The 24,390-nt window shown below is 46.4% G+C and overlaps 2 protein-coding genes across 3 annotated transcripts in view; one reads left to right on the top strand and one right to left on the bottom strand.

Moving 5' to 3' along the window:
• The window catches only part of FAT2 (FAT atypical cadherin 2), an 89,778-nt gene extending 87,620 nt beyond the window's left edge, over positions 1-2,158 (bottom strand). Inside the window, exon 1 of one of the 2 annotated variants that reach the window (XM_054487475.2) lies at positions 1,992-2,158. The gene's annotated coding sequence lies outside the window, so the exon portion shown is untranslated. The remainder of the gene's footprint in view (positions 1-1,991) is intronic. The other variant, XM_063665612.1, reaches the window with a different exon arrangement.
• SLC36A1 (solute carrier family 36 member 1) overlaps positions 1-24,390 on the top strand; it is a 221,512-nt gene that overhangs the window by 156,024 nt on the left and 41,098 nt on the right. The window lies entirely within an intron of this gene.

Raw genomic sequence — 24,390 nt, forward strand, 5'->3', positions numbered from 1 at the left:
TATCCAGGGGGTGCAGGCATGTCCCCAACCATACCAACTCCATCTCCCCCCAGACACACACAGGCTGTCTCTAAAACTTAATGCCTGCCTGACAGCCTCTCCCACCTGGCCTTAACTGGCCAGCACCAGGCCAGTGCCACAGCCTGTCATAAAGCATCTGGAAGAGAATTTACAGGCCAAGGTGAGTTCAGTCGCACTTAGGTTAGCGTATACAGGAAGCTGAGCATCAGGCTAGCTGACATCATGGATTCAGCATCTTCCTGCCAGAAGTCTAGCATGTACTCTATGGAGAGCCCTGGGGGAAGACCCTAGTTTGCCTCTTACAGGGACATGGAACATTGAGCCTCTCAAGGTTCTTCATCAGCAAGATGGAGACAATCACTCCTGCTCCGTCTATCCAACAGAATGGATTCAGAAGGGATCTTGGCCGGGTGTGGTGGCTCATGCCTGTAACCCCAGCACTTTAGGGGGCCAAGGTGGAAGAATTGCTTGAGCCCAAGAGTTCAAGACCAACCTGGAGAATATAGTGAGACCCCATCTCTACAAAAAAACATTTTTTTTTAAATCAGCCAGGTGTGGTGGTGTTTGTCTGTGGTCCTAGCTACCCAGGAGGTTGATGTGGGAGGATTGCTTGGGCCCAGGAGGTGGAAGCTGCAGTAAGCCATGATAATGCCACTGCATTCCAGCCTGGGTGACAGAGAGAGACCCTGTCTCAAAATAAATAAATATTTAATAAATAAATAAAGGGAGGAGAGGATCTTAACAAACATCCAACTGCCTTTATTTTATATGTTCAGACATAGGCCCAGAGAGGTAAGAAACTGTCCTGGGCCACACAGCCTGTAAGTCACCGAGACATGATTAATGAAGTTCTTTTCCCACTCTGCCACACTGCCTGGATTTGAAACCTCAAAAATTTCAAAAGACCAAGCATGCTCAGCATAGTCCCCAGAGCACAGGAAGCATTCAACGAGCATAAGCTGTAATAACTCTTAGTAGCAAGGCATGTTCACCTGTCCAGTCTGCTCCCACCTGTAAAGCAGGGCTGAAGGACTAGAAGCACCTACTTCCCAGCCTGCTTCTCCACCTCCTCCTCTCCCCTGAGTCCAGGCACCAGCTCCAGATTGAGGCTGGGCACAGAGGCAGCATTTCTGAGCCCTTGGCAAACTTCTGCACTGCCTCACTGCTCCCCACGCTGGGGCAAATGGCACTGCACCCGCTCTGAGAACTGAACTCTAGCCCAGTGGCTCTGCTCAGCGTTCCACTCTAGCTCTCCTGCCTCCAGAGATATGCATCAGATTTCTGCTTTCCCCAAGACAGGGGAACAGGGCTGTTCCCACCCCGACAACTCCAGTGCTGTCTTGGTGCCACTCAGACTCATGGTCTTTCACAGCCCTTAGAGACTACGCATGCCCCCATTCTACAGTCAAGGAAGCTGAGGTCCTAATCTCAGCAGCCACAGGAGAACCAGGGCTGACCAGACTATCTGACTCTCCCTTAGCCACCAGGTAGCTTTGTCTGTGATAAGGTTCTTGTGCCCACCTGGACACACACAAGAAGCCAGCAACTCTCAATTCCTGGCCCTGGCACTTCCCCCTAAAACTACAGAGGAAATCTCCCCCATGTCGTCTTAAAGGCTCATCTACAGAAAGCCCAAGTGGGGGATTTGATTCTTGCAGGACAAGAATCCAACTTTCCACGTGTGCAAATGTGACCTTCCTCCTCCACAAGATCACAGTCTCAGCCTTGCCCATTGCTGGGCCCCGATCCCCAGCCATGGACTGGCTACCTCACTGGCTTCTTTCAGTGTACCTAGATGATCCAGGCCCAGAAGTCCCTGTCTTCCCTCTCTGTGCCAGTTCCAGCCATCTCCTGGTTCCTTCTCTACCTTCCAGGAGCCCCCAACTCCAGCCTGCTTTGGAACCAGACTCAAGAATGGATTAACTTTGCTGCCCTCCTCCCACATCTTCCCATCCTCCAGCAATTCTTACCTGTGCCCTTCAGGTAGGGGAGAGTGCCCCAGAGCAGGCTGCTGGGTTGGCGCCCCTCTCACGAGGGCCAGGCTGACAGGCCCCGGAGGGAGGTGCAGAGACTCGGAGCAGGAAGGCGCGCAGCCCGCAGCCGGAGAGGCTGCTGAGAAAGTTGGAGTAGGTGTGTCCCAGCCCAGGAGGAGGAGGAGGAAAAAGGAGGTGGGAGAATTGAGGCGGATCATCCCCTCCTGCCAGCTCTCTGTCTCACGGAGAGGGAGGGAGGAAGCCAACTGGTTTGTGGCCCAGAACTCACAGTGGGGAATCAAGTCATGGAAAATGAAAGGAGCTGAGAAATCAGGCCCATCTCCACCTCCCTTCTTGGTTTCACCGAGGGATAAACTGAGGCCCTGGACAGGTAGTGTTGCCCCAGGTCACACAGTCACACAGAGACCACGAGGGAACTAGAAAAGCTCACTTGGCTCTCAGAACAGTGTTCTCTCCACTCCTCCATGCTTCAGATCTGAGACTGACAACCACAGCACCCCCTTCCCCAAGGCTTTGGAGACGGACAGATCTGGTTCGAAACCCTGGCACTGCCACCTACTAGTTCAATAAGCTTGGGTGAGTTACTTAGTCTGAGCCTCAGTTTCCTTTTTTGAAAAGATGGGGATAATAATAGCTCCTACCTCATAAGGTTGTTATGAGAATTAAATGATATAAAGGTTGCTAAGAAACCAGTAAGGACTCAGCTGACAAAGTCCCCCATAAAAGGTAATTCTTATTCTTATTGTTTTCAGCTGTGACTTCCCCACACCTGACTTAACCTGTTTGGGCTCCCCCATCTATAAAATGGGGGTAACAAGAATACCTGCTTCATAAGGTTGTACAGATTCATGAGACCGATTATGTGTGCATCACAAAGCACGGTAAGTGATGGCTCACTGGGGTGCAGGACGCCTCGGCTTTGATGCATTTTATGAGGTGCCTCTCTGTTCTGGCTCCCCATATGATTCCACTATGCACCCTGTGTTGAGAACCAGTGTTTTAAGGGAAAAGGAGAAGAGTTAGACAAGAATTAGCACTCCTCTCCCCTGCTGCCACGTTTTTAGTTATAGAACACATTTGTTTGCTTGTTTTGTGTGTTCATGCACAGGTGAAGCCCATGTCTACCTTTTCCCAGACACCATACTAGGCCCTGGGGACACAGAGGTAAATGAAATAGCTCCTGCCCCACAAAGCTGAAAGCAACTCTGCAACCATTCTGTCCAATCCCATCCCTCCCCCCAGGTCTTGAAGCCCCTCTGCAACATTCCTGGCAAATAAGTGAGTCTTTGCTTGCATACCTCTAATTACAAGGAGCTTATCACCTCTCCCAGCAATCAGTGTGAACTCTTAGCAATTCTAATTGATGTTCAGCTGAGCAGCAACTCTTCCACCTGGTTAATAAATAAGAACTATTCATGTCATTGTTAATGCTTTTATTATTATTAGCTATGTGTCCCAAGGCAAATGACTTAAATTTGCTAAGTCTCTGTCTCTGCATTTGTTAAATGGGGTCACAACTGTCCTGGGACCACTCAGAACAGATCTGTTTCCCCTGCCATGTGACAAAACTGAGGCCTGGTTCTATGGCTAGGACTTAGGTGTCTAGAAGTTTAGGCTGGACCCTATGGATTAGTGAAACCATGAAGGTTCTGGTCTTATTGCTTATACAGGAGCAATGAGGCTTTTTGCTGTTTGCTGGCTCTCAGTAAGATGTTTATGCAGCTGCTGCAGCCACTGTGAGTTGTGCCTTCAGGGACCTGTCACCAGCATCCAGGATGACCACAGGCATCAAGCAGGCTGCTATGGTGTGTTGCTCAAGATGTCCAGAGGGATTCCCCACCAGCAGGATTCTCTGAGGCTTCCCTCCTACAAGCTGCCTCCACCCCGGGTGAGAGGCCCAGGGAGTTGCAGCGTGAGGGGAGCTACTGTGATCGACTCCCAGGGAGCCTGTGATCAAGGCTAACCCGAGCAATTATCCACTTGGCTGATTGCCACCCAAGCCTCCAAGTTTGGTCCGATTAGGCATTAACCAGAGGGAGGGTGGCGGGGCAGCCCCACGGGCCCTTTGATTAGTCATGTGCAGAGTGGCAGGCGACTGTCTTCCCTCGGGGTCCCTCACTGGGGCCAAGGCTGGGCTCCAGCCTGTCCAGCGCAGGGACTGTCTGCAGCCTATTGCAGGAGGGGGAGATGGGTATCAGGATGGATTTCGGAGCCTCATAAGGCTGCTGGCATCCATCCCCTTCTCCCCAGCTCCCTTACCCCTCTCCTGACCCACTCCTGGTCCTCCCGGCTGGCCCCAGGACCTTTCTGGTGGGTCTTCAAGCCTCCAGTCTCCCGTGCACCAGGGAAATTGACTCCTAGTGCCCTCCAAGCATGCTCAGAAACTTCTCATTCCCTGATAACTAAAATTCTCTCTCTTCCTGCTGAAATTGTACCTCTCTGTGTTGGTATAGCTCATATTCCACTCTCCTTTGTGAGCACATCCTGACCAAGCCGCTGGCCTGACCAAGAAGTAATAATAATAATCATAGGCTGGGCGCAGTGGCTCACACCTGTAATCCCAGCACTTTGAGAGGCTGAGGCGGGTGGATCACGAGGTCAGGAGGTCGAGACCATCCTGGCCAACATGGTGAAATCCCGTCTCTACTAAAAATACAGAAAATTAGCTGGGTGTGGTGCCGTGTGCCTGTAATCCCAGCTACTCAGGAGGCTGAAGCAGGAGAATTGCTTGAACCCAGGAGGTGGAGGTTACGGTGAGCCAAGATCATGCCATTGCACTCTAGCCTGGCGACAGAGCAAGACTCCGTCTCTAATAATAATAATAATAATAATAATAATAACAGCTCATCTTTATGTCAGCACTCTGCATGAATTATCTAATTTCTCTGAATACCACCGCAATGGATTAGGTGCTATTATTGTTCTCTATGTTTCAGATGAAGAAACTGAAGCTCAGAAAAGCTTTAATTACTTGGCCAAGGTCACTGGTCTAGACTAAGCTAAGATCCAAGCCCTGATCTGTCTGAAGCCCTTAACCCAGCATTTTGTGCACTGCCTGGGTCTCCCCTCTCCTCACAACCCCTGTGTGACCCTGTCCTTGCGTTTGCCTCTCTTCACTGTAACTCCCTCCCTACTCTATTGGAAGTTCCTCAGGGATGGGTCTATGTCTAACTCAGTGGTTCTCAATCAAGGCTGCACATTGGCATCACCTGGGAAGCCCAGGCCCCAGACCCAAACAAATTACATCAGACTCCCTGTGGGTGGGACCCAGGTATCAGTATTCATAACTGATTCTGAAGCCCCTTCCTGGACCTCAGCATCCCTCTTTCAATAAAGGAGGTATTGAACTCTGATCTTTAGCATCCATCTCTAACATTCTAGAGTTCTAAAGTTTTTACAGGGGTGTTGTAGGCTTCTAAAGAAAGAACTAGAAGAGTCATGTCCATTTCCCCTATTTGCCTGGGGAAAGCTGTCTTCTTCCTTATGAACTGGGTGAGCTCTTTCTCCCTCCCTCCTGGGCTTTTCTTTCTGGAGCAATACGGCCATACTCACATAATGAGCAGTGATGTAAATGAGGGGACGGAGCAGAGGACACTCTGACCAGGCAGCAGATTTCAGGGTGCCCATAAAGTCTGGAAGTATAGACAGTATTATTTTAATTTTTGAGATTGAACCCCCTTGACTCCTTCTGGGGCAGGCTAAAGGCTCAGATTTGTTCAGTGAAAACCAAGCAAAAATCATCAGAGGAGGCATGTCATGGATGCATGTACAGGGTTGGCTGACCAACTGTCCCAGTTGGCCTGGGACTGAGGGGTTTCCCAGGATGCAGAACTTTCAATAACTGTGACAGTCCCAAGAAAACCAGAATGGCTGGTCACCCTAGTTGAGGGAACTGCTGCATGACTGCACCGCATGCGTTGCATACACAGGGTAGGTGCCAAGTGAGTGTCATCCACCTTAGAAGACCAGTCTCAAGAGAGGATTCAGCCCACTGGGGACAGTTGGCTGATGGACTGGTTACATTGCGACACGTTCAGTGACTGTGAAGTGCAAACTGTTCTTCCAGGTTGATGCCCCTTCCTTTACACTGCATTCTCCTTGGGGAAGGTCACAGAGCAGGATGAGAATGGAGCTGGGAGACAGGAACAAAGCAGAGACCCTGAAGCCTGGTCTGTGGGCAGAAAAGCCTCTAGAGGCCCGACTGTCAAAGGGACATGATGCCTTTAAGGAGGATGAAGTCATTGGGGGATGAGGCCACCTGGCTCTGCAGCCAGGGCTGCTGCCGAAAAGGAGAAGCAGAAGGTGGAAGGTAGGTGGGCTGTGGGGGCCGGGCTTGGGATGGCAGCTCTGTGGCTGACAGACGGAACTCAGCAGGAGTGGGAACGGCCAGCCCTGGCATTGCCTGGGGTGCCCGGGAATGTAATCAAACACTCAGCAGACCTGCTGGCCATAGGCATCTGGGCACCACCGGGCTCTCCAGCTCATCCTGACCCCCGGCTGGCAGTTCTGACAGGCTCCTACCAGTAGAAGCGTCCGGCCTTGTTGGCCAGGTCTGTAGGCATGAGCTCATCTGCTGCGAGCCCAGTCCTCAGTCGGCCTGGCCCAGGCTGCTGCTGGTGGGTGGGGCTCCAGGTTGAGTGCACTGGAGCTGGGCTGGCTGGTTCAATGGCCTCGGTTAGGTCTCCCCAGTGGCACGCCACTCTGAAGACTTGAAATAGAACCTCTGATGTTATCCCCACCCTTACCTGCCCTGAGACTTGCAGCTCTGATGTGGCCATGGCCCAGGGAACCAGTACCCCTTCCTTGTCCCTTTCTTCATAACCACAAACTGTATTTCCAGCATCATCTCCCATTTTTCCCCATTGCATAGTAATAATAACAACAACAATATTTGCAGTAATAATGACAATATTTGTTCTAATTTATTATGTACTAGGCTGAGCATCATCTCATTTAATCCTGAAATTGATCTTCCCTATGAGGCCTCAGGTTGGTGCAAAAGTAATTGCGGTTTTTGCCATTGAAAATAATAATACTATTATTATCATTCTCATTTTGCAGAGGACGGAACTCAGAGTCCAAGAGATTTAAGTGACTTGTCTAAGGTTATCATACCTTTAAATGGTAGAGCTAGGATTTGAACTAAGTCTATCTGGCTTCAAGATATATGTTCTTAGCCACCACTGTTAGGCTTATAGTCCAACCAAATCACAGGATTTGGATTCATGGACATGCCACTTGCACTTGTAGATAGACCCACACTTGATTCCTACTCTGCTGTCTCTGTCTTGCAAATCTCAATCACTTTTGAATAGGGTTCCCCACATTTTCATTCTGCATTGAGCCCTGCAAATTATGTAGCTAGTTCTGCAAATCAGCTAGCCTGTGGGTCCCCAGCTACAGCCTATCACCCTCTAATGCCTATGCCGTTTCTCTGCCTAGACTGTCATTCCACTCACACCTACCAGGTTCATCATAAGATCGTCTGCTCAGGACCATCTCTATGAATTACCAGAGGTTTCCTGCCATCGTGGAGCACAGATTGCTCTGTTCAGGCCTCACAGTGAAATCAGGACAAGATATTCCTGTGTAGTCCTCATTCCCTTGCTGCGCTTGTCAGGGAAGTGGAGCACAGGGTAAAGTTTGAACTTGAAGTTGGGCAGATCTGGATTCAAACCCAGCTCTGCAGCTGTATGGCCTTGGATAAGTAATTAAAACTCTCTGAGGAGTTTCCTCATCTGCCAAATAGAGATGATAACAGTTCTTATCTTGCATAGGTTATCATGAGGATTACATAAGGTGATGAATTGGTGGTAATACACTAAGCACTGTGCCTAGGGCCAAAAAGTGGAAGCTTCCTGGATCCGTTTGGTGTCTAATTTATCTGTAGATTTCCCATAGCTCTTTGCACAGTGCTGATGAAATGTGATGGGGCAGAGGATTTATAGATGCAAAATTGCTTTGGAGATGCCAAAATACCACCTGTGTAGAGGAGTAGGACATGATTTTATGTGAAGAAACTGAGGCCTAACAAGACTTCCCAGCCTGTTCAGAGCCCTACAGCCCTCCCTTGCCCACTCGGGGGCTTGGCTTCCACAGGTCACCTCAAGGCCAGTAGAGCAGGGGCCCTCATGGGCAGGAGTCTGCTCTCTGCTGCCTGAATTCCTGAGACAGCTCTGACAGCTGTACTGGCCCTGTCTCCCTGGGCAGCCACATTCCAGACATTCTGCCCAGGCTAGGAAGAGGCTGGCCCTGAGGGGAGAGACCCTGGGGAGCCCCAACCTAGACAGAGACAGCAAGAAGAGAGGCAAGGGTCTCCTGGGGAGTGGGGATTACTGGGTCACTCCAAACTCTCCTCACAGGCCAGGCCTCAGTCCCATCCAAGGCCCACAGTGCAGGGAGGGTTGCTCAGGGAAAAGAGACTCAGTAGCACAGGGGTTCTCTAACTTCAGAGTTTGTAGGAATCATCCATGGAGGTGGGAGACATGGAGTTGTTGAAAAATGCACATTCCAGGCCCCACGCGCATTATGAAGGGGCCCAGGATTCTGAGTTTTATTACTTTTTTAATTGACAAAAAGTATACATTTATGGTGTACAACGTGTTATTTTGAAATATGTTGTGTTTTTAATTGAGCCTCCAAGAGGAGGCTGAACCAGGTTTGGGAGACTGATCCAATCCACTGTATGGATGAGGAAGCTGAGGTTAAGAGAGGGAAGGAGATTGCCCCAGGTCACCCAGCAACAAGGCTGTCAGGGTAGAGGCTGTGTGGTTCTCTCTGAGCCACTGCCCCTGCTGGAAACAGGAAGGAGCCTCAGGAGGAGGTCTGGGAACAGAGCAGCTCAAAGAAAAGTTGAGAAGATGAACAGTGTTTGCCTTTGCCTTCTTCCCCCTTCTTGCCCCATCATTATCCCTGTTCCCCCAGCCAGAAACTGCTAACTGGACTAACTCAGCGGTTCACAGAGCCCTAGACCCCTCACACTGTGGTTGTGGACATCTACCACCCACCTCTTCTAGTGAGCTGCCTTTCTTGTCATTGTATGCAAGAGAACACACCATCTTGGAATAAAATATCCTAGGATCAAACTCCATCTTATTCACTACTATGCTGTGTGGTCTTGGGCAAGTTCCTTACCCTCTCTGACCCTCAAATTGCTCTTTTTTAAGATAAGAGGTTGGACTAGACCAGCTTTTCTTAAAATGGTCATCTCCACAGAAGCACTCCAAAGAAGCACCCAGAAACTTTGCTATGATGCAGATTCTTGGACCTCCAACCAGACAAAATAGGTGAAAATTTTTGAAGAAATCTGAACTTTAAAAAAATTTATTTACACAAATAATACGTGATAACTTTTCTTAATAAAAATAATGAAACATTACATTTAAGGCTAAAGCCCTCTCTGCCATCACTACCAATACTCTTTCTAAAGACAGCCAATATAATCATTTTGGTATGTAATCTTTCTAAATATTTACATTCATATATAAGTATACTGGGGGAAATATACAGAAATGGGTTGGTTGTGGCAAGGGGGTTGCTGAACAACATCTTATGTGTCATTTTGCAACTTTTTATTTTACTCAACAGTGTGTCTTAAGGTCTCTATCATGGAGTACAGAGAGATCTACCCATGCTTTGAGCTTCCCAGGTTATTCTGGGGCTCATTCAAGTTTAAGAACCGCTGTGCTTGATAAACTGACATCTTTGGAGTCTCTGCTTTTAACATACGGAGGGCAAAATCAGCGAGCTATTTCCCAAGAGTGAGGGAAAGCCTGGCCTGATTGGAGTACCCTCGGCACTTGGACATGGACTTCATGGCTCAGATATCCCCTGTCAAGGGTGTGGTTCCCCAAGATCCAGCTGGGGTACCTCCACTTCCTTCTTTTAGCACTGTCAGGGCCACTCCTTCCATCCCTTGCCAGCCCCTGGTCGCCCTGATGTGATCCATGCAGGTGAGAGCTGACTCAGGCTCTCTCTGCCACCTGGAAACTGGCTTCCTGTGGCTCTTGATGGGGCCTGACTGGTTTGACTTGGTGAGGCAGCTGTGGTTTCCCAATACCTCCTCTCTGGGGATCTTCAGGCACACACCATCTGGCTCTGCGAGGACTTAGGAACTATCTGGGTGCAGAGAGGTGGTATTCTCCTCACTGTCATCAGGCTTTCCTTTTCTGGGTTTCCCACCCTCCTCTGTAAAATGCTATTTTCACTAATCTCTATGCCTAGCAAGAGCATCTAGCAAATATATGTATGCAAGATCTGTTGAAAGAATGAAAGTTGTAAAGTTCTTTCCACCTTCTAAAGACTGTGAATTTAAGCCCTCTATTGTGAGCAAAATGCTTGCCATTGTGTGTAGCCCTAGACTGGGAACTGAGGAAGGAAAGAAACTCTTGAAAAGATATTGTCCTTGCCCTTGAGTTGCAAACAGTCTAGTTGGGGGTCCAGTCATCCGCCCAGTGAATATTTCCCTGGAGTCTGACATAGGGCAGGAATGGAGCCAGATCATGGCAGTCAAGGAAGGACAAAGGGTCCACTCACAATCAATCAAAGAAGAACGTGGCCCAGGAGAGAGCAGAGACCGTAGTCACATAGACTAAGGGTCCTGCAAAAAGGCAAGAGGAGAAAGCATTCAGTGGGGGCTGGAGTAGTCAGGAAAGATGAGCTAGATGGAGCGTGGGCCCAGGAGGTACAAGTAAAGAGAGTGCATGGCACATGGCAGGCTCTGGGTAAACGTTTGCCAAATTGAATAGGCAGATTTTTATAGAGACCAAGTCATAATAAATGAATACACAGAAATAGATGAATGTATTAAATAGATGACAGATATAAGCAGATGTGCAGATTCATGGACACAAGGATGGATGGACTGATGGATGGATGGATGGATGGATGATGAACAAATTGATAGGCAAGCAAAGAGACAGATAATCTTGGTCCAGGTTTATCCGGTTTTGGGCCAGATATCCAAGTCTGAATTTGGCTTTTCTGCTTACTGACTCTTACTGGCCATGTGATAGTATGGATTTTGTGCTGAAAAACAGAGATAACCAGTCCAGCCTGCCACCCCAGGAAATTATGAAAATCACCTGAAATAGCAGATGGTAGGGAGTTCTGCACAAAGCTGTATGCCATTGTCAAAGGACAGTGGTTATAAACACATTTAAACAACATCTCAGTCCTAGATACACATCAACAGGACAATGCAAGGAATTCAGAGCTGGCAATATGAAGTGTGACTTTTAGAGGAATCGGATGTAGGAGCTGGAATTTATATTACACAACAGTAGGTCCTACTCCATCAAATAACAGTTGAGAAAGCTGAGGGCCTAATATTTTGGGGCTGCTTGAAGTCAGCATCTGGCTTACTCACTTTATCTTGCCATTCAAACCATGCCGTTCCTCCCTGATACCACACCTTTTGCTGTGATGCTCAACGCTGGCTTCCTTCTTTAGAATCACTTTGATAAACCAGCTTCAGGGTTCATATCTAGAGCCCATCTATATTGGAATCACTTGGATGCTGCTGTCATTTAAATGTTTGTGTCCTCTCTGAAATTCTTGTTGAAACTTAATCCTTCATGCAACTGTACTAAGAAATGGGGCCTTTAGGAGTTGATTAGGCCAAGAAGATTCCACCCTCATGAATGGGATTAGTGCCTTTGTGAAACGGCTGTAGGGAAATAGCTAGGCCCTTTTGCCCTTCCATCTCTTCTGCTATGTGAGGACACAGCATTCATCCTCTCCGGAGGATGCAACAATAAGTTGTCGTCTCAGAAGCAGACACCTTGCCAGACCCTGAACTTGCCTGGCACCTTCATGTTAGACTTCCCAGTCTCCAGAACTGTGAGAAATAATTTCTGTTCTTTATAAATTACCCAGTGTCAGGTATTTTGTCATAGGAGCAGGAACAGACTAAGACAGATGCCTACTGACAAAGGAAAATTCTGGGGTTCTACCTCAGTCCTCTAAATCAGAGTACTTTGATGTGCCCAGATTGAGGCTGTCTGGCTTGGTGCTTTGCACACAGTGATTGTTCCATAAACATCTGTTTGTTTTGCAGCTGATGTTGCTTGCCCACATTTACTGGTTGGCATCTGGCAAGGTTGAGATTTGAACCCAGCTCTCCATCTCACTATTGCAAGGCCCCTGTCAGTGCCTCTTGCCCAGGGGCAAGAAAATAACTTCAATGACCTCTCCATAGCCCTTGGCCCTAAGATTTCAGACTCCTCAGCAGCTCCCAGACACAAGCCACTCAAATTGCCTGAGGATTTTGAGCTAAGCCCTCCAGCTTTCACCAGGCTTCTGTGGGGATCCTCGCAGAACCTGGGGATAAGGGAGGCCTAATGGAGATAAGTGGTTCTTGTTCCTCCTCCCATCTGGCTGCTGCCCAGATGGAGGCCACTTAATGCCTATGCTGAAGTCCCAGGCACGAAGGTGTGGGCTGTGTCGGTGAAGTCGAGCTGCTAATTACCCACAGAAATCCCCCGGTAGTTCAGAGCAGTTGTTCTCATCACTTGGTGCTCATTGGAATCATCTGTGGAGCTTTAGAAATTACTGATACCTGGGCCCACCCCCAGAGATTCTGAATTAATTGGGATAAGATACAAGCCTGGGCATCAGATTGTTAAAACTCCCCAGTTGATGCCATTGTGGAGCTGAGGATCCTTGCGTAGGAGCTTGCTGTGTTTTCCAGCTGAAGTCCCAAGCATAGAATCCCCATTTCCCAGATGGAAACAATGCTCCCAGCCCCCAGGAGCCCAAGCCCACTCTATACATATGTAAAGCCATAAGCCATACAGCCAACAAGTCCACTCTTGAGGATATACCCAAGGGAAGAGTGCTTAGAAACATGACAACATGCTCCAAGGCACATACTCTGTTAGGTTCTCTAAAAGCCACCGAAACCAACCCCACCTAACTTAAGCAAAAGGGAGATTTAATGAAGAGCCATGGGTGACATGGAGAATAAGAGATAGCACAGGGCTCACAGTTAGGAAAGAACCAGGAATAACACATGTGCAATCTGCTCAGGCGATCACCCATCACCACCAGAAAGATGCACTGGAGTCGGTCCTCTCAAGATCCAGATTTGTGAAAGAGGGGTTAGGCTGGCTAAGCCTGGGTCCCATGCAGGGCTGTGAGGAGAGTGAGGCTGACCAGGCATTTTCTGACCCTGAAAATGAGTGTCCTCTTATATTTTGCTCCACAGATGCTTTGGGCACCATACTTGCCCCACCATATGCTGGTCCTGATCCAACTTAGAAGGCACCTGAAGTGAGAGCCCACTGAGACTGCATCAGGTGGCAGCTGGTGCCTCCCCAAAGGATGACTGGTGACTGTTAGCAGAAGGAGCAGAATGGATGCCAGACAGGTGAAAATACAGGTGCCCACTCCCTGAGGCTTTAGTGTAGAGTAGTTAATAACATGACTCTGGAGCTGGATGAATCTGGATTAAATCCAGGGTCTCTTCTCAATAGTTACTTGATTTGGACAAATCAGCTTCCTTCTCTGAACCTCAGTGTGTTTATCTACAAAACAGTACTAACAACGGTAGCATATGTTGATCTCTGTCTTCTGGATCTTCATTCCTTACCCTTGTCCTTACATCAGTGTGCTCCAAACTTCCCACTAAGGGCACTTAATTGCAAAAGAGAGTGGGCTTGGTTTTCTGGGGGCTGGGAGCAGAGCCTGAAACCACAGACAGCAGCCACAGCATTTCCTTTGACATGCACATAAGCCATACAGCCAGCAAGTCCACTCTTGAGTAGATACCCAAGGGAAAAGTACCTATGTCCACAAAAAGACATGCATAGGAATGTTCATAGCATTGCTATTCATAAAATCCAACAACTGGACACAACCCAAATGTCCTTTAACAGTAGAGTAGGTAAATTGAGCCATACTACAGAACCATGAAAAATAGCAAGCTACTGCTATACATGATGATATGGAGGAATCTCAGATAAAATCTTGAGAAAAGGATGCCAGACTCAAAATAGCATATGCTGTATAATTCCATGAATGTGAAGTTCAAGAACAGATAAAATTGATTCAGGTGACAGCAGAAAGAATAGTGGTTACCCTGAAAGGTAGAAATGTATATCAATTGGAAGGGGACATGAATGGAAATGTATGTCAAAATTCATTCAACTGTGCTATTAAGATTAGGAATCTTGGCCAGGTGCAGTGTCACGCCTGTAATCCCAGCAGTTTGGGAGGTCGAGGTGGGCAGATCACTTGAGCTCAGGAGTTTGAGATGAGCCTGGGCAACATAGTGAGACCCTGCCTCTACTAAAAATACAAAAAATTAGCTGGGCATGGTGGTGTATGCCTGTGGTCCCAGCTATTCAAGAGGCCGAGGAGGGAGCATCGCTTGAGCCTGGAGGATGGAGGTTTGCAGTGAGCCAAGTTCGCACCACTGCACTCTATCCTGGGTGACACAGCAAGACCCTATCTCAAAAAAAAAAAAAAAAAAAAAAAGGGTGCTCTACTGTATATCATACCAAAATTTTTTAAAAAGAGGAAATTATTGTTAAAGCAAGCACAATCATGTTTGAATGAACTGTAAAATTCATTCAAACACGGTTGTGCTTACCTTAACAATAATTTCCTCTTAAATGTTCAAGTAAAATGGACTCTCCTGGACTACAGGTCTTGCTTCTCCAGTGAATTTCAGTCCCCATATCCCTTTTCCTCAATCCTCACCTCCCTGGGCAGGCACACTTCCTAGTTTGAGAAGCTTTCCTGTCACTTAAATTTGAACCATCTCCACAAACACCTAAAGCTGAGAGTCACAAACTAATGGTCCATGAACCATAATCGACCTCCTATTCTATTTGACTCACTCTATTTTTTTAATTGAAAAAAAAATTATTCATTGCCAACATTTTAAATGTGAGAGTTTTCACACAAGAATCTGGGCTTCTTTTGAAATGTTGGATAATCCATAAAATGGGCATCTTGGCAGCAAAGGGCTGGACTCAGATGCTGCTGACTTTAGATGGAACCCAAGCATTCAGATCCCCACCCAGCCTGCCTCACTCACCTCCTTGACCTGCCCAGCCCCTGTTAGTGGTTGAGTGTGTGAGCCCACTAGCTCACATCTGACTCGAACCTTCCCTGCTCCCCTAGCCAAATTCCTCCCTGATCTCTGTCCCTTCTCCAGAAAGCCTCCCAGGTAGGCCCCCCTCAACGCTATTCTTTCCCTTCCACCTCAGAGGTCAGCAAACTGTGCCCCTGTGGCCAAATCCAGACAGCCACCTGTTTTGTACAGAACCATGAGCTAAGAAAGGATTTACATTTCTCCATGGTTGAAAAAAAAGTCAAAACAAGTATAATATTTTGGGATACATGAAAATGATATGAAATTTACATTTCGGTGTCCATAAATGAGGTTCTATTGGCACACATTTGGATACGGATTTATTTATTGTCTATGGCCACGGAGGAGTCCCAACTGAGACAGTCAAGCCTGAAATATTTGACATCTGGCTCATTAAAGAAAAGATGTGCTGACCTCCACTCTAGTTCCCCCCATCCCTTATTCCACAGGATTGTTGTTATGTTACCTTTATGCACTTTGCTGTTTGGATAATATAATAATTTGCCCTATCTTTTGCTCTTTAATGACATTGTGTCATAGGCCACCTGTGCACCACTGCCTCCATGGTGTCACCTGTGGTGTGGCAGAGTGTTCTCTGCCTTGGAGATTGGGAGTGGGAGGCAGGGGTGGCAAGAAGAGCCTGAACTCTGGAAACGGGTATGGAAGTCAGATGAAAGATTCTGATTTAGTGTCCAAGTGTAAATGCCAAAGGAGGCAAACACTTGAACACCTGCTTCCTCTTTTAATGTCCCTGCTTTCAGGAACCTTAGGACCCTAAATCACTAGACTTGGAAGAAACTCCAGGGAGTCTTTGATTCATCCATTCATTCACTCGTCCAATATACCCTTAGCTTCCCTGTGTGTCCAGCACTGTGCTAGGCTAGGCTGGGGTTTAGGACATAGTCTCTACCCCCAAGGAACATATAGATTAATGGGTAAGACAAATATCTAAAAGAGAGAATTATATTTCAATGTGAAAATCATCTTAAGGAGCTCTGAGCACACAGCTGAAAGAGATAACTAATTCTAATGAGCTCTGCGCACACAGCTGAAAGAGATGCTAACTCTAATGAGATCTGAGCACCCAGCTGAAAGAGACGCTAACTCTAAGCCTTTAATCTTGTAATTGAAGAAAAGAAAATGAGGTTAACCAGAGAGGGTGAGAAACTTGCCCAAGATCACACTGCAAGTTAGTGACAGATCTGGAACTAGATTCCTTTCCCAATTCCCATTTCTTTGCAGTTTACCTTCTCATTCCGTCCATCACTCACTCGTTCAACAAATATTACCCAGCCCCTACCCTATGCCAAGCACTGCTCTGGTGCTGGCCATTGAGTCATGAGCAAGACAGACATGCTTCTCACTACCAGAGCTTCTGCTGGGGAGGGGGCCAAGGGGAAGATGAAAAACAAACACATCAGCAAATACATCAATCAGATGATTTTAGAGAGCTATATGCTCTAAAGAAATTAATGCAGAGAAAGGGCTAGAGAGGCTTGGAGACCAGTCTAGTGTGGTGGTCAGGGAAGGCCTCTCCAAACAGGTGACCCTGGAGGGGACCTGGAGGGATAAGGAGCCAGCCTTGAAGATCAGCAAGGAAACATTCCAGACAGGAGAGCCTTGTTCTGTGCTACCTCCAAGACCCAACCTCTTACTCCACCCTGAGGCAAAGAGATTTGCAAACTGGTAGATAGCTTGACAATATTTATCTTTTTGGGTTTTGCCTTGGTTTTTGCTTGTTTTGTGTCCATCTGCTATACTAATGGAGGCTCTGCAGAGGAGGCAAAAAGAGAAAGTTCATGTTCACACTTTATCCCCTTTGCCTGGTAGGGACTGTTAACTTGAAGGGGAGAGTGGTGGGAGGAAATTCTGGTGAAGATTTGGAAAGTAAGAGGGTTTATCCCTAAGTACACAACTGACAGTAAATGAGACTCTGCAAGATACCAGTTGGTTACCACAAAGTACCAAAGCCTCCCCATAACCCCCCATAATTGCTCCACTTAATTCATTAAAAGATTATCCCTGAGACTGGGAGAAGGGAGGGAGCAGAATCTGGGAGTTCTGGCAGCAGCACAATCTCCTGTGAGGCAGCAGGGAGACCTGGGGACCCCAACTGTGGCAGAAACAACCGAGTCAGGACTCAGGGAGCCAGAGTTCTAGTCCTGTCTCTGCCTCTGACTGACTGTGTGACCTTAAGCAGTATATTTCCCTCTCTTCAATGAATGAGGGAGAATGGGCTAAGAACAGTGATTTCAAGCTATGTTTCAAGAAGCCCTAGAGTCCCAAAGAAGGGTGTTCGTTTGTTCATTTGTTTGTTTGTTTTTGATGGTGCCTTGAAGGAAGGGGCAGCAGAAGATAGACAAGACAGATAGAACTGGGGCCCCAACTCTTTTCAACCAGAAGGACCCTACCTGAACCTGTTTCATGCTCTAGGCTTCCTCACAAGGAGGTAATACATAGAGTGATAATGAAAATAAACACTGAGCCCTCACACGTTGTTGGGTGAATTACACGCAGTAACACAGCTTAATGCAATAATTCTACATAGTATTTGTAACTCCACTTTATTTTTTTTTTGTTTTTTGAGATGGGACCTTGCTAACTTTCCCAGGCTGGTCTTGAACACCTGGGTTCAAGCGATCCTCCCACCTCGGCCTCCCACAGTGCTGGGATTACAAGTGTGAGCAACTGCACCCAGCCTGTATCTCCACTTTAAAAATGAGGAAACCAAGGCTCTAAGCAGTTAAATAACTTGTCTAGAGTCAGAACTAGGGTGCAAACGCTTGCAGTCAAGCTCCAAATCTTCACTTTTAACCATTCTTTGATTAAGAGTACTGATGTTTTATATGACACTGACAGTCTCTTGAGGGCCCTGCTGCTTACTAACACTGTGGCCTTGAGTGCCTTGAGAGTTATTGAAGGACGCAATGCACGTGAGATGCTGAGCATAGTACTTGGCTCACGGTAAAGGCTCAACAATCATTAGCTATTGTTATGATATGATAATGTATTTTAATTTCATGTGAAGACTGATTCTACGTAGTCCTAAAATGTGTTGGGGAAAGACTGGAGTAGATGATCCCTAAAGATCTTCCAGCCCCAGCTGAACATGGCAAGCTGGACATGGTGGCTGAGGCAGGAGGATTTCTTGAGCCTAGGAGTTGGAGGCCAGACAGGGCAACATATCGAGACCCTTTCTCAAGAACAAAACAAACAAAAAAAAAAAACGGAGCATATATTCAGAGCAACTTGAATCTGTCTCTCAGGGAAAGAAGAAGAGAAAAAAAAGTGGCAGGGCTGGGACTCATTGAAGACCTTGGGACACCAGAGCCCTGCATTCTTAACCAATCTACTGTCTGTCCTAGGGCCCACTTTTATGTTTAACAGCTTTATTGAGATATAATTTACACGCCGTAAAATCTATCCATTTAAAGTATGCTAGTCAATGGTTTTTACTTTACCTACGGAGTCATGCAACCATCTCTGTAATCTAATTTTAGGATATTTTCCCACCCCAAAAAGAAACCTCATACCCATTATCAGCCACTCCCCAGTCCCCATTCCTCACTTCCAGCCCTAGGCAACTACTAATCTACTTTCTATCTCTATAGATTTGCCTATTCTGGACACTTCGCATAAATGGAATCATACTACATCTGTTCTTTTGTGACTGGCTTCTTTCACTGAGCTCAATGTTTTTGAGATTCATCTCTGTTGTCATATGTATCAGTACTTCATTCCTTTTTTTTTTTTTTTTTTAGTTTCACTCTTGTTGCCCAGGCTGGAGTACAATGGCGCAATCTTGGCTCACTACATTTGCCTCCTGGGTTCAAGCGATTCTCCTGCCTCAGCCTCCCAAGTACTGGGACTACAGGCACATGCCACCATGCCTGGATAATTTTGTATTTTTAGTAGAGACGAGGTTTTACCATGTTGCCCAAGCTGGTCTTGAACTCCTGACCTCAGGTGATCCACCAACCTCAGCCTCCCAAAGTGCTGGGATTACAGGCCTGAGGCACCGTGCCCAGCCTCTTCATTCCTTTTTTAATGGCTAAATAAAATGTCATGGTGTGGGTATATCCCATTTTTTTAATGCATCAATCAGATGATGGACATTTGGGTTTTTGCTACTTTTTAGCTATTAGGGATAACGCGGTTAATAACATTTGTGTGTCAGTTTTTCTTTTTTTGTGGATCTATGTTTTTATTTGTCTTGGGTAGATATGCAGGAGTAGAATAGCTGGGTCATATCATAACTCTATCTTCAAACTTTTGAAGAACTGCCAAACTGTTTCCCAAAGTGGCTGTACCATTTTGTGTTCCCACCAGCAGCGTATGAGAGTTCCAGTTTCTGTCTGTCCTTGTCAAAACTTGTTATTATCTGTCCTTTTTATCACAGCCATTCTTGTGGGTGTGAGGTGATGTCTCCCTTTGTATTTCTCTAATGACTAAGGATGTTGAGTATTTTTTCATGTATTTATTAGTCGTTTGTAATATTTGCAGAAATACATGTTTAAATCATTTGCCTATTTTCTTAAGCGTGTTGTCCGTATATTGTTGAGTTTTAAGAGTCCTTTATATATTCTGGATACAAGTCCCTTATCAGATATACAATTTGCAGGTATTTTCTCCCATTCTGCAGGTTGTTCCTTTCACTTGCTTGATGGTGTCATTTGAAATACAAAAGCTTTTCATTTTGGTGATGCCCAATTTGTCCATTTCTTTTATTCCTTATGCTTTAGATATCATATGTTAAGAAATCACTGACCAGGCGTGGTGGCTCACGCCTGTAATCCCAGCACTTTGGGAGGCCGAGGTGGGCGGATCACTTAAGGTCAGCAGTTTGAGACCAGCCTGGCCAACATGGTGAAACCCCATCTCTACCAAAAATACAAAATTAGCCAGGGGTTGTAGCACACTCCTGTTATCTCAGCTACTCTGGAGGCTGAGGTGGGAGAATCCCTTGAACCCGGGAGGCGGAGGTTGCAGTGAACCAAGATTGCACCAGTGCAGTCCAGCCTAGGCAAGATAGCAAAAGTATTGCCTAGCTCAAGGTTGCAAAGATTTACCCCTATATTTTCTTATAAGAGTTTATAACTAATTTAGGTCTATGACCTATTTTTTAGCTAATTTTTGTGAATGGAGTGATATAGGGGTCCAAATTCATTCCTTCATAGCTGCATATACAATTGTCCCAGCTCTGTTTATTAAGAAGACTATTTTCCCCCATTGAATTGTCTTGGCATCCTTGTCAAAATCAATTGACCATAAATATAAGGGTTTATTTCTGAACTCTCAATTGTATCCCAGTGACCCATATGCCTATCCTTATGTCAGTATCACGCTGTCTAGATTACTGTAGCTTTGCAGTAAGTTTTAAAGTGGGGAAGTACACGTTCTCCAACTTTGTCCTACTCTTTCAAGATTGTTTTGGCTTTTCTGAGTCCTTTGTATTTTCATATAAATTTTTAATTAGTTTGTCAAATTCTGCAAAAAGAAAAAGTGTCTCATTTTTAAAAGTGTTTCTTCTCATAAAATAAAGTGATAGAACATGATAATGAGATTTTTTTTTTTAAAGACCTTGCTTGGCAAAGAAAAAAGAAGCAAAAGCAATGCTGTGTTGCCCCCTCCCCATTGTGGGGAATAGTATCAATCTGTGAAATCCAAAAGTGAGTTAGAACGTCCTGGTGAATGGGTCAGATTTTGAGGTGGGGCAGAAAGGTGCACTGCTGAGGAGGAGGAAGGTGGAAGGCAGAGATGGTTTCAAGTGGGGCTTTGAGGGGCCCACCTGGGCCCACACTGTAATAGACACATGTCAGAGTGTCCAAAGGACGGTGTGATGGGATGAGAAAGACCCTATTTACATGAAAGACCCAGGAGACTCCTAGGCAAAAGTCACCCTCAGCAATGGGAACTAGAGCTCAGCTCCGAGACAGGGAAAGGAGTAATTTGGGGTACAGTCCAGTGTCTGATGCTTAGCTGTAGCTAATATTGACAAAGTGCTTGCCCTGAACTAAGCATTTTACTGGCAGTATCTCATTTAATGCTCACCATAATTTTATGAGTTTACATTGCAATTGCTTATTTAATTGCCTAACACAGCACTGTCCAACAGAAAAAGCATGTGAGCTGCATACATGAGTTTACATTTCCAGGAGCCACATTTAAAAAGCAAAAAGAAACAGGTGAAATTCATTTTGGTAATATATTTCTATTTAACCAATATGCTCACAATGTTATCATTTCAACATGTAATCAATATGTAAACATTTTTGTAAGATATTTTTCATTCATTTTTTTCTTGCAATATCTTTAAAATCCACTATGTTTTCAGATACTTCTAGCATATCTTGCCTCAAATGCTAAATTTTTGTTGGTGATATTTGACTCATATTTAGATTTCATGAAATTTATAGTTGAAAAAGTAGTTTCACCTTCCCAAGTTATGTCAAGCATACTTAAAAGTGAATCGAGTTTTTAAATTTAAATTTAGATTAGTTAAAATTAAGTGAAATTCAAAATTCAGTTCCTTAGTCATACTAGCCAGATTTCCAATGCTCAATGGCCATGGGTGGTCAGTGGCTATGGTGTTGGACACGCAAGCCAACAATCCCATTACATCGTGTCATTGAGAGCTGTGGCCATGTCCACTTGACCACTGAATCCTTTGCATTGTGTGTGCACATAGTAGGTATCAATAAACACTTCTTTAAGAATGTACATATGGATGAATGGATAGCCAAATTCAGCTAATAAACAAATGCGTAGTTAATATCATTCCAATTTGATAGAGAAGCTGAGATTCAGAAAAGTAAAATAACTAGGCCAAATGCCCACAGCATGTAAATGGTAAGGAGAGAATTCCAAGCCAGGTCTGACTCATTCCAAAATCTACTGGCTGCAAGAAACATATGTGGGCATAGGAAAGGAAGGCTGAAGCCGGCCCATTGAGCCAAGTGTCATCAGGGTGTCCACAGTGCCCTGCCAGGTCCCCACAGCCGCCTTCACTCACCTCCACACCTTGACCTGCTGTGACAGCTTCCCTCTGGCCAAGCTCCGGGGATGCTCCAGTAGCCCAGAAGATGAAAGGCTAGTAGGAGCAGGTGACACCATAGACACGGTGACAGCCGGATGCACCAACCACATAAGCAAAGCCGAGGGCATGGGAAACCGGCACCGGCGGCACAGACAGAGCCCTCTTTTGTCTTGAAATCAGCAAGACTGACCTTATATGTGGTCACAAGTCCTGGGTCTGACCCAAAACTGGAGTGAGAAGCTAAGGGGAAACTAGTTTTAGTCACGGGACTTCAGAGCTGGAAAGATTGGCGGGATTGCCTTATTCAGAACATTTGTTTTGTAGATGAGGAGGTCCAGGAAAGGCAAGGTCCTGCATAAGGTTAACAGTGAGTTTCTTTAATAGGAAAGCCCACATCTCAGTTTTGTTATTGCTGATGACACCATGACTTCCATTCTCTAAAATGAGGCCAGGTCAGGAATCCCTTCCAGTCCCCACCAATCCTTCTGCTACCTCCGTAACACTGGATCCCACAGTGTTCTTAGGGGAAGTAGCCACAGTGCTCAGAATTTCCACTGACTACCCTTGGAGCTGTTGCCGATGGTCCTGTCTGCCTGAAATGCCTTTCTTCCTTGCTTCTTTCTGTGCCACCCCTGCAGTCTCAGTCTGGCTAAATCACAACCCAATTTACAAGGCCAAGCTCAAATGCCGCTGTCTCAATAAAGCTTCCTCCTATCCTACTGAACCTCTGGCCCTTATTTCTTTATTCCAAGGGGTCTCCAGAGTGGCTGTTGGACAATGGAGAAAAAGGGGTGGCTTCAGGAATCCATGGGAGTTATGACATCCACGGTTGAGGGGAAGTTGTGGAAATTAAGTTTGGAAAGAAAGGTTGAGGCCAGATAGGAGAATGGGGCAGGTTGTAAAGAGCTGAAGCGTGAGGAAGCAGAGGCCCTACTCTACTGCCCGAGCAGAAGCCAGGAGATCTGCTCCTATAACAGGGACATTTCTGTCCCAGGGCCTCACTTGACCCCATTTTTGCCAGGAGATGGAAAACAACATTGCTTAAGACATGAGCCCTGGCCTCCCAGAGCTTCACCTCTAATAAAGGAGAGTCACTTATTCACACATTCATTTCACAATGCTAATTGAGAATTTTTCCTCTTGCCAGACACCATTCTAGGCACTGAGGACAAAAAACAGGTTTGTGAGAGTCTTTGTGTGTATGTTGTGGTGTGTGTGTGTGTGTGTGTGTGTGTGTGTGTGGTGCATGTGTGTGGTGCGTGTGTGTGGTGTGTGTGTAGTGTGTGTGTGGTGTGTGTGTGTGTAGTGTATGTGTGGTATGTGTGGTGTGTGGATTGTGGGTGTGGTGTGGTGTGTGTGTGGGTAGTGTGTGTGTTGTGTGTGTGTGGTGTGTGTGGTGTTGTGGTGTGTGTGTGGTGTATGTGTATGGTGTGTTGTGTGTGTGTGACGTGTGTGGTGTGTGTGTGGTGTGGTGTGTGTGATGTGTGTGTGTGGGGTGTGTGTGGTGAGGTGTGTGTGGTATGGTATGTGTCTGTGTGGTGTGTGTGTGGTGTGTGGTGTATATGTGTGGTGTGTGGTGTGTGTGGTATGTGTGGTGTGTGTGTGGTGTGGTGTGTGTATAGTATGTGTGGTGTGTGTGTGGTGTGGTTTGTGTATGGTATGTGTGGTGTGTGTGTGGTATGGTGTGTGTGTATGGTGTGGTGTGTGTGTGGTGTGTGTGGTGAGGTGTGTGTGTGGTATGGTATGTGTCTGTGTGGTGTGTGTGTGGTGTGTGGGGGGGTGGTGTGTGTTGTGTGTGTTGTGTGTGTGTGGTGTGTTTTCATAGGGGAAATCGTGTGTGTGTTTGAGGTGCGTGTGTGTGGTATGGTGTATGTGTGGTGTGTGTGTGTGTGGTGTGTGTGTGGTGTGTGGGGGAGGGGGTGTGTGTGTGTCATGTGTTGTGTGTGCTGTATGTGTTGTGTGTTGTGTGTGTGATGTGTGTGTGGTGTGGTGTGTGTTTGATGTGTTGTGTTTGTTGTGTGTGGTGTAGTATGCGTGTGTGTTGTGTGTGGTGTGGTATGCGTGTGTGTTGTGTGTGTGGTGTGGTATGCGTGTATGTTGTGTGTGTGGTGTGCTGCGTGTGTGTGTGGTGTGTGTGTGTTTGGTGTGTGTATGGTGTGTTGTGTTTGTGATGTGTGTGTGGTGGTGTGTGTGATGTGTGTGGTGTGTGTGGTGTGGTGGGTGTGTGTGGTGTGGTGTGT

The sequence above is a fragment of the Pongo pygmaeus genome, chromosome 4 (assembly GCF_028885625.2).
Source record: "Pongo pygmaeus isolate AG05252 chromosome 4, NHGRI_mPonPyg2-v2.0_pri, whole genome shotgun sequence".
NCBI classification, from domain to species: domain Eukaryota; kingdom Metazoa; phylum Chordata; class Mammalia; order Primates; family Hominidae; genus Pongo; species Pongo pygmaeus.